Source organism: Podarcis filfolensis (assembly GCF_964270895.1).
Source record: "Podarcis filfolensis genome assembly, chromosome: 4".
Taxonomy (NCBI): domain Eukaryota; kingdom Metazoa; phylum Chordata; class Lepidosauria; order Squamata; family Lacertidae; genus Podarcis; species Podarcis filfolensis.
In genome coordinates this window covers 48,486,458-48,495,748 of record NC_139607.1, presented here as the reverse complement: position 1 = coordinate 48,495,748, position 9,291 = coordinate 48,486,458, and the positions used below count along the sequence as shown (strand labels likewise).

General features: G+C 45.4%; 2 long non-coding RNA genes across 3 annotated transcripts in view; both read left to right on the top strand.

Annotated features, from left to right (window-relative positions):
- Positions 1–677: 677 nt before the first annotated feature.
- LOC310762097 overlaps positions 678–9,291 on the top strand; it is a 67,100-nt gene continuing 58,486 nt past the window's right edge. For both annotated transcript variants that reach the window (XR_014547855.1, XR_014547856.1), the window contains exons 1-2: positions 678–1,581; positions 3,138–3,247. This is a non-coding gene — a long non-coding RNA (uncharacterized lncRNA). The remainder of the gene's footprint in view (positions 1,582–3,137; positions 3,248–9,291) is intronic.
- The window catches only part of LOC310762109, a 5,885-nt gene continuing 1,159 nt past the window's right edge, over positions 4,566–9,291 (top strand). Inside the window, exon 1 of the long non-coding RNA XR_014547869.1 lies at positions 4,566–8,782. This is a non-coding gene — a long non-coding RNA (uncharacterized lncRNA). The remainder of the gene's footprint in view (positions 8,783–9,291) is intronic.

Genomic DNA, 9,291 nt, shown 5'->3' with positions numbered 1-9,291 from the left:
AGGACTTCAATGGAGAAGCTAGGTACTTCTTTTTAGAGTTAGCCCTATTCAAGGCTATATTTCTAACCACACTTGTTAGGACTCAAGGCAGCAATTCTGTGCACACTTACTGGGGATGGGGGTGGGGAGGGGCGGAGAAGACCCCACTGCGCACAGCGCAGACATTACTTCTCTCAGTAGATGTGCATCAGATTGTGCTGCAAATCCACTGAAATCACTGGAATTCACTTCGGTGTACCCATGCTCTGAGCAGAACGCCGGCGCCAGTTCCTTCAGCGGACTAAAACACAACCCTTCTGTCGTGGGCGGCCAGGTGTTGAGATTTACTACCACCAGGTGGGGGGAGTGATGGTCATTTTATCCGCACCCTGATCCTGTGCTACGTGAGACAAAAGGGACACCTTTCAAGGTAAGCAAGTTTCGATTCTGACGTAGGCAGACAAAACTATTTAAAATCCAAGCACTTCCGCTCACTGCACTCCTCCATGTAGACCTAGATGCGCCTGGCTCGGCTGTGCAACGGATTTGTGACCGCAGCAAAGGAGAGCGTGCGCTCTTATCTCCTAGCGCGCGGCTCGACTTCCCGTCGCCTCCTCTCTCCTTTCTTCCACGGTGGGGGCAAGCTTGAAGTTTACCCGCCGGCGGCCCTTTCGGGGGCGGCGGGAAAGTGTGCAGGCGCGTGTGCGCGTCCGCAGTGCGCGCGCGCCGTGGAAGGCGAGGGGGCTCCGCGTGGCCTCTCTCTCTCTCTGTGTGTGTGTGTGTCTTTCTCCCCCTCACCCCGGCCCGCCCGCCTCCCCCGCTTCCTCTCTCCGAGAGGCCGCGTGGGTGGGTGGTTAGCTGGCAGGGAGAGCTGGGTGGGTGGCTGCGCGGCTGCTTGGGAGGGGGCGCAGACAGGTGGGCTGGCCCAGTGTTTCAGGCGGTCGTGGTCGGCGACGGGAGGAAAAGGAAGGGGGCGGCCGGGAGAGCAGCGGAGTCAGGTGACTTGACTGACGGACTGACTCTCTCCGCGTGTGTGTGTGTGCGCGCGCTGTGCGCCTCAGTCAGGTTGTGGTGCAGGCGGGCGGAGGGGGCGGCCTGGCTGTGTGTAGGCAGCAGGCAGGCTGGCGAGAGAGCTGCGCGCACCGAGCGGCGCCAGAGGCGCCTGGAGACTCGGGCATGTGATAAAAAGCAAAGAGGGAGGAGGAGGAGGGCGAGGAAAGAGGGGAGGGCGCCGGCTATAGATGCGCCGGGACTTCGCAAGCGAGGGCAGCCGGCGGGAGAAACGTGCCTGGGAGAGAGCACGCGCTCGCGCGCTCCTCCTTCCCTCACGCGCTCCCTCCCGGGGAGGGAGTAGCGGCTCGTGGACCTACGAGGCGAGGCGGGGAGCTCGCTCTCTCCCTCCCTCCCTAGGAATCCCAAGCGGCGAAGGAGCGGCACCCGCAGTGCGAGGCTCCCCCTGGCTGTTTGGAGCGGGCTGAGCGAGCAGGGGCGGGCGAAGGGGGAAGCCCAGGGAGCTGCAAGGAGCCGCCGTCGCCGCCGCCACTTCATCCTGCGGCACCAGGAGGCAGCGAGCGCGAGAGGAGAAGCAGCCCATGTGCGCAGGTGGGCAACACCCGTTTCCACCGCATTGTCAGCCCCGGGTGGCTGCAGCCATGCGGGCGGCGGCGAAGAAGGGGGGCGAGTAGGGCACGAGCCAATCGGGAGACCGGCTGCTGCCTCGGTGGGGTCTGTTTGTGTGTCTGAGGGAGAGATGTAGCGCACAACTTGCTGCCTTGCTTTTGCTGGATGGAGGTGCAGGGCTGCAAGAGTGAGTGGTTATTCGCGGTGGTGGTGGGGGGTGGCAATCGGTTGTTTTGCTCCTCACCCCCCCTTCCATTGGCTGTCTAAAAATACATATGCATGTAACTGCACCTATAGCTCTGTGTGCGTGTTGTGTGGCTAATGGCAACGGAGAGGGTCCCCCCCCCCTTTTAGCGTGGCTTGCTTATGTTTTGTTTTTTTACTTGGGGTTTTGGACCGAAGAAGTACCGAAGCGAGGGGCAAGAGAGTAAGAGCAGCGTGTGTGCCTCTTGACAAGTGGCTCGGCGTCGTCGAGCGGGCAGGGAGCCTGGCATGTGCAGAACACAGCAGTTCTAGAGTAGTAATTTCCAGGGAGAGGGAGACGAGTCCGCTGCTGTATGTGCTGTGCAAGATATACAGTGAAGCAGTACAGTCTGGTGTTAGATAAAATTGCTGCTGTCCATGCGTGTTCAGATTTTGGGTTAAACGCATCTAACACAACAATTCTGATGACTGGCAGGAAAGTCGTGCATGTGGGGAAAACAAAACCTCTTATAGGAGACAGCTTGTCTCGCTTTTCTGACTAGCAGAGTATGAGAATAATATTACCATGGCAGGGGAATCAGGGCTGAGGGTATTTGTTGGAGAGCAATGTGTTAAATTGGTTGCATGAAACACTCTTGATTCTAACACAGAAGTACTCTTTAGAAAATGGACAATGCGGCAACATGTACGTTGCAACTTAAATAGAATGGAGAAAACTTCTATCACAGAAGTACGCTAGGCTTCCGCTGCAATCTTGTATGCCCTTGGAATTAACGTGGCTTACTTTTGAGTAGGCACCGATAGGGTTGCGGTGGAAACCTCTGTTTACATTTTTAGCATACGTGGTTTGTGTACTAGCTTCTGATATGTATATGGGTTGTCTTTATAGAATAACCATAACGTTTAAATAGTTGCTTATTGCACATTTGTGTGTGTGTGTGTATTTCATACAAAGCTAATCAGGGATGTTTTAATGTTGCTATATATGTTATTGTAACCCCCCCTGAAAGCTGTAAAGTATTAAATATTAAGACAATGAATGCATCTTATTTTTCCTAACCTTTACATGGTCTTGAGTTAATATAGAAGAAATACTTCAAGGATGCAATCCTGTACTTAAATTGCCTGGGATTAAGCCCTACTGAATGCACTGGGACTTTCTTTTGAGTAGACGTGCATAGAATTGTGCTGCAAAAGAAACTGTAGCTATCTTTATGCCTATATTATTAGTGGGAATGATTGAGTCTCTTTAACACAATCTAGGCTAGAGTTTGGATGTGACATGAGACTACCAAGAGATTTAATAGATGTCTAATTTCTTCTGTTGACTATAGATGGCAGTGTGGAAGCCAAATACAAACATTGGCAGAAGTTATTTTCTCTCTACCTGAGAAAATGAAGAGAGTGTACACATGACTAGGCTTGGGAACTTGAGAAACCACAGGTATGTAAATTGATTAATCTAACTGCCTATAGTGCTCCTAGTATTTACCAAATTTTGACAGTTTCAAAAGCCAAAAGGTACAGAAAAAACATAGCAGCTTGAAAGTAGAATACTAGTTTGAAAGAATCAAGGAGGGCTGGTATGCATGGACGAGATCCCTTGAAAGCTATGCTCTAAGGTTTTTCTTCAATATCATGCTCAGTAAGTCCAATGTCGTCTTCTGCTACTACTGCTAAAATCATACGTTTCAGTTCCGCAAAACAATGATTTCTGGCACAAATAAGCTAATTAAGGCTGGCATTTCCCTTTTAAAGCTGCCTAATTTACTTATTTCCTGAGCCTCAGTGCATTCAAAAGCAAGTTAAATTAAAATCAATGTGATTTTAATTTATATAAAAGTGTTTAGAAGAGGGGTGCCAGCCAATGGCGGTTTCAGAATTACTGTGGAATCCTATCTCTGTAGAGATAAGGAAAGTCAAGATGTTTTACTGAAAATATGTGGACAAGAAATATATTTTCTGGGGATCCGCAATGCACTGAACAGTGATGAGCATGTCTTTTAGACAAGCAAGAAACAGGTGGTGTCTCTGATCTCCGGTTTTTGGAGATCGGAGTCATAGGCTTTTGGAAAAACGAGTGCTTATAAAAGCCATAATGACATCAGGAATGAGCTGCCACCCTTCTGCTGGCTCAGAAGAAAAGAGGATCCTCTGAATCTCAGCATGAGGTATGGTGGAGCCCAAACCCTTATTTGAGGCTGTTGCTGCTTTGAAATGCCTCTGAAGCTCAGCATGACATCAGAGGGAAGGTCTCAACCTACTCTAAGCTCAGGCGAAGGGTGAGCACACACACACTGATGTTTCGGTGGGATTTGGAAGCAGCACGTTTGAATGCTTCCAATGTTCAGTTTGATGCAATGGCTGAGAACTCACTACTCTCCTGATCCAGGACAGGGGCAGGGTTGGTAGTTCCCATAAATTTTGGCTGGCTGCCAAGGCTAGCAAAAGTTTTCAGCTGCTGATTGTAGTCTGCAGATTACACTGTCGTAGGAGAGAGGCTGTGTTTGGTTAAATCTCACATTTGATATTCTTATGTCTGCTGATCATAAACTGATTTGCTTGTTGTATCGTACCAGTGTGTTTAACCATGGCAACTGCATGCACTGAAATGGATTTTTACAGTGTGAATGTACTGATTATTCTATATAAAACTCTGGTAATTTACAGTCTTTTTAAATAAATATATAAACAGCAAACACTGTTTAATGTGTTTATATATATATATATATACACACATATACATACAGTATGAGAGAATAATGAACATGTGGATGCAGAATTAAAGTAATTAACAATGTATTTTCATTAGCTGATAAAATTTCAATTAGCTATATAGAGATGTCTTTAAAAATGAATATAGACATTTCCAAGAGCTTTCAAAGAATATAATTCAGAGGCATTTACAGCAAATAAGTTGCAAAAACCAGGACTTTGAATGTTACTTCAATATAAGTGCCTTTACAGTATTGGCTAATGCCAATATATATCTATTTTGCTTTATTCCTTTTCCATGTGTCAAAAGGAGTTTTTAAACCAATCTCTCCTTAGAGAGAGAACTGAACTAAGTAAAGTAAAAATAAACATTTTTGCCCTGTTTCTTTAAATACCTTGCAGTATTCAAACACATGCATACTTGTACCTCTATCCTTAAAGTACTCATTGGGAGATCTGAGATCGATAGGATTTATAACATGTGGCATAATTGATATATAAAGGTAAACAGAACTTGCCTGCTATGCAGCATTTGGGCTTATGAACATATGAATTTGAAAGCTTATTGGATTAATTGTATTACTGGCAGGTGTACATCAGAATGAAAGCATAAATTCATAGCCATACATATAAAAATGTGGTAGTATGTCGTCGTATTACAGTAAGCAGTCATAAAATATTAACAGTAATGTCTAATGTAAGTGAAGCAGTAGGCAGAGTGCTCTACTGAGGGTTCTTATTACAGAGACTTCACTAGTCTACAAGTACCATTACTGTACATTGTGATGAATTGCCATAAATAATTGAAATAAACTGTCATCGCATTCAGAGTGCCTGATCTGTTTTTTTGGCGTGTTCACAAAGTAATTGGGAGAAAAACTCTTCCATTCAGAGAGATTCCACAGCTGCTTTCTGTAAGTTGATGAGGGTATACTATACGAGCGTCAAATTGCGTGTATTCATTATCAAAAATCTCGGGGGAAAGTTTCTGTTGCAGACAGGTTTCTTCTTTTCCCCGGTTCTCTTTGGGGCTCCACTTTCCGCAGTTCAGCCATCTCGGCAGCTTGCATTCCTGCTGTTTTGAGTGCTACACAACATGGATCCTTGCATTCTTTTTTGTGTGAGTCAAACCACGCAGATAATGATCAAACACTGGATTCCAGCCAAAAGGCAGATGCTGATGGTTCTTCTTCCAGACAAACTCCAAGGATGGAGAGCCTGTGAGCACAGATAGCATCCTGAAGCACTTACCTGCGTTGGAAGAATTCATTGTAACAGCAAATCCTTTCAAGCTCCAGCTGATCTCCCGAGGACAGTATTAACAGAGCATGGGAAGCCTCTGTAGCCCAAAGCTAGAGCAGCTGCTTTGCAGAAGGTCCCAGGTTCAGTCCCTGGGCCATTTCCAAGTAGAAATGGAAAAAGGTTTCCTGCTTGAAACCTTGGAGAGCCACTGCCAGTCAGTGGAGGCAGTACTGAACTGGGTGGCCAATGGACTGACTCAATATAAGGCAGCTTCCCATGTTTCTAGGAAAGTGGAAAGCATAGGACAGAGTTTACTCCCCATTTGTAAACCAGAAAAAGTCCTGTTATGAGAGGAAAGGCAATGGATATTTTTGCCTAAATGGATTTGCTACGGTGGGGCTCAAGTCCTGGAACCTTTATGCAGGTGCAAAGAGTTGAGGAATTGTGTGTTTATAGCAGGGTACTAGTTTCAATGCAAAGGTCAGTAAATAATATGGAGGAAAGCTGAAATATAAATAACACCCCTGATTTACCTGAAATCCTTGTGTCCATTGTAAGAATAGTCGTAGCTTACTAGTATGGGGATGGAGTAACCTTTGTTTCCTTTGCTGTGCAACACACATAAATCTTCCTAAAGGCTTAATCAGGTGGTAGAAACTTTGGTGTCTTTTTCATTCTATGCTAGTTCCAGATCCAAGCTATATTTTATTACTGGGGGGAGCAGGGCAAATAGTTGTTCTTCGAAGCAACCATGTGGGGAATCTGAGGTTTGCAGATGGGGCTCTCCTATCCTTGCATAGCTGTCAACTTTTCCTTTTTCTTGCAAGGAATCCCATTTGGAATAAGGGAATTTCCCTTAAAAAAAGGGAAACGTTGACAGCTATGTATCATTGCAGCACAGCTTGTAAGGAAGGAGGTGGTTACAGGCTTGAAGGACAGCTTTGACCTTGTAAAAAGCATGAGTGCAGGGCAAGAAGTTTGGGATGTGGATTGAGAATGTGAGATCTCACAGGAGCTGAGTGGTGAGAAGAATCCTATATATGACATTTCTTATGTCTTATGTCTTGGGGTATAGGCACATAGTGCAGGGATGACAATAGCAACATTCATGATTGCTCATGGTGGGAACAAGCCCCCAAAGTCTTGCACATGGTTTAACAAACCATAGTTATGTTTTACGACAGTAAAGGGTTTGGGTTTTCTTTAATAAAAATTATTATTATTGAATTGCTTCCTATGAAACATCTCAAAGTGATTTTACAATATCAGAAATACATACATATAAAGCAATTCCAAATATAAACACAGTGCTACTTAATGCTACGCTATGGCTAATCTACAGTGAAAGCTTCCCATCTCTTTGCAGCAGTACTAGAGAAGGAGAGTGATAAGGGAGCATGTGATCTTAGGGGGAAGCAGTCACTGAGGCCTGGTGCATCAGTATCACCAGGCATGTGTTTCCAGGAGACCATTGTGCTTGGGTAGAAATTCTGCCCAGTGGCCATAGAAGAAGCATGGAGGAAAGTTGTTCTGGAGCTTGGTAAGGTTTTCGGTCTGCAGAGGGGAATAGTTGTATATCAGCTAGGCACCTATCAGGTGATGATATGTATATGGAAGATTCCATGTACCTTTCAAATTCTTTTCTTGGCAATTTGAGGAATGGTATTGGAGTGTTTGTGAATAAGCTTGTGGGGCAGTGAAGGGTGTGGACACAGGTGGCTGCTTCTCATGGCAGCAGACCATGGAGAAAGGGTCCCCTAGTCTGAAGAGCATTGGAGCAGGTGAATGCAAAGTTTTATCCCTACAAAGCAGCTGAGCAGGTCATTTACAGGGTTGAAGGAACTTGCTAGCTGGTGAAGTAGGCAGCTCTCAGCAGCACCTTGCCGCTGATGGCTGTTAAATGATTTTTGTTAAGGAGCTTACAAGGATTCCCTTGTGTTCGTTTTTGTATCTGTTGGGAACTTGGTTGTGCCAGGAGATTGGGTGAGTGGACTTTGCATCATACAGTTTTTTTTCTTCTGGGATGGTCTTGAGTTAAACGTTTCCTGTGTTTAAGAACTCTGGTAAATGTGTGGCCTTGTTAAATCCCAAACTGGTGTCTCCTTAAACAGGTGATCCCTGCTTGCTTTGATCTAAAATCAGTCCCATTTGATTCCAGTATCTTTTTCTTTGGTTTCCTGCATTAGATCAGGCATGTACATGCCTATGAAAGTTTTCTACTTGGCATCATTCCAGAAAACAGTACTCTGTCTCCGTCTTTGGCATTGTTTGTGGTGAGTTGTGGCATTCATGCAATGTTCCCACAGCTAGTGGCTAGCTGGTAAAATGCTGTTGCTGGAAGTCATGTTGGGCAGAAAAGGAATTTGGCAAGAAAATGTTGCCTTTTAAAATTTAGTAAAAGGGCTAGAAGCCAGAAGGAATATTAGATAAGAGAATCATAGACCCTTCTGCTTCATTTTTCTCTGGTCACAGAGCATTGGGAGTAGGTTTTTGATATATAGATATATAGTGTATATACTGAAATTGGCTGTTGGTAGCATATAAGGCACTTAAGTAAGGCACTGGATACAGAAGAAGAGTTTTGAGCGTGCCTTTATCTCATTCACATGATGGTTTGTACTTGGTTAACCTAGTTAAGTAGCCATACCCAGTATACTTGGTAGTGTTTTGGCTGGTAACTTATGAATTATGAATGGGAAGTTGAGTGTGTCCAGGAAAATAGACGCAGCATTAGTGGCATGTCTGGCAACCTGCAAACAAGGGGAAGGGTTCAAGAGAGCAGGACTTACCAGCACCCCTTCCCCTGCTCTCCCTCATGCAGTTATAAACATGTGCAGACAGAGAACACCTGACAGCGCTGGATGGAGTGGGCACTCTCTCCCCCGCAGGGCGCCTTGCTGAGGGGGTGCAAAACTGAGAAGATCCATAATTGACAAGATCCATTTGGGCATGCCAAATTTTGCTCTAGCACAGGGCACCATATTACAAAAGATTACAAAAATCAGCCTCTGCATCTGAATAGGTTTACCTTCAAAAGAGCAATTTTGGTTCAATACGGCTCAGCAACACGGCTCAGGACAGCAATACCTCAAGGACTGCCTCTTTCCATATGAACCTATCCGGACCCTGAGACCATCTTCTGAGGCTTTTCTTTGTGTGCCTCTTCCTCCAGAGGTTCGGAGGGTGGAGGGTGGCAACACGAGAATGGGCCTTCTCTGCAGTGGCTCCCCATCTGTGGAATGCTCTCCCCAAGGAAGTTTGCCTGGCGCCTTCATTATACACCTTTAGGCGCCAGGCAAAAATGTTCCTTTTTAACCTTAAGGGTGCATCTTTTCATATGTTTTCCTGGACAATATTTACCAATATAATAGCATACTTTTATTTTGCAATATTGGGGAAATTCCAGTGGGTCACTTGGTATAATATTTTTTAAATATGGGGAACAGTATAATATAACTTGCTTATATATCCAAAAGCAAGTCTTTTCTGTTCAACAAGACCTTTCTAACAACATGTATTAGTCTGGTCCTC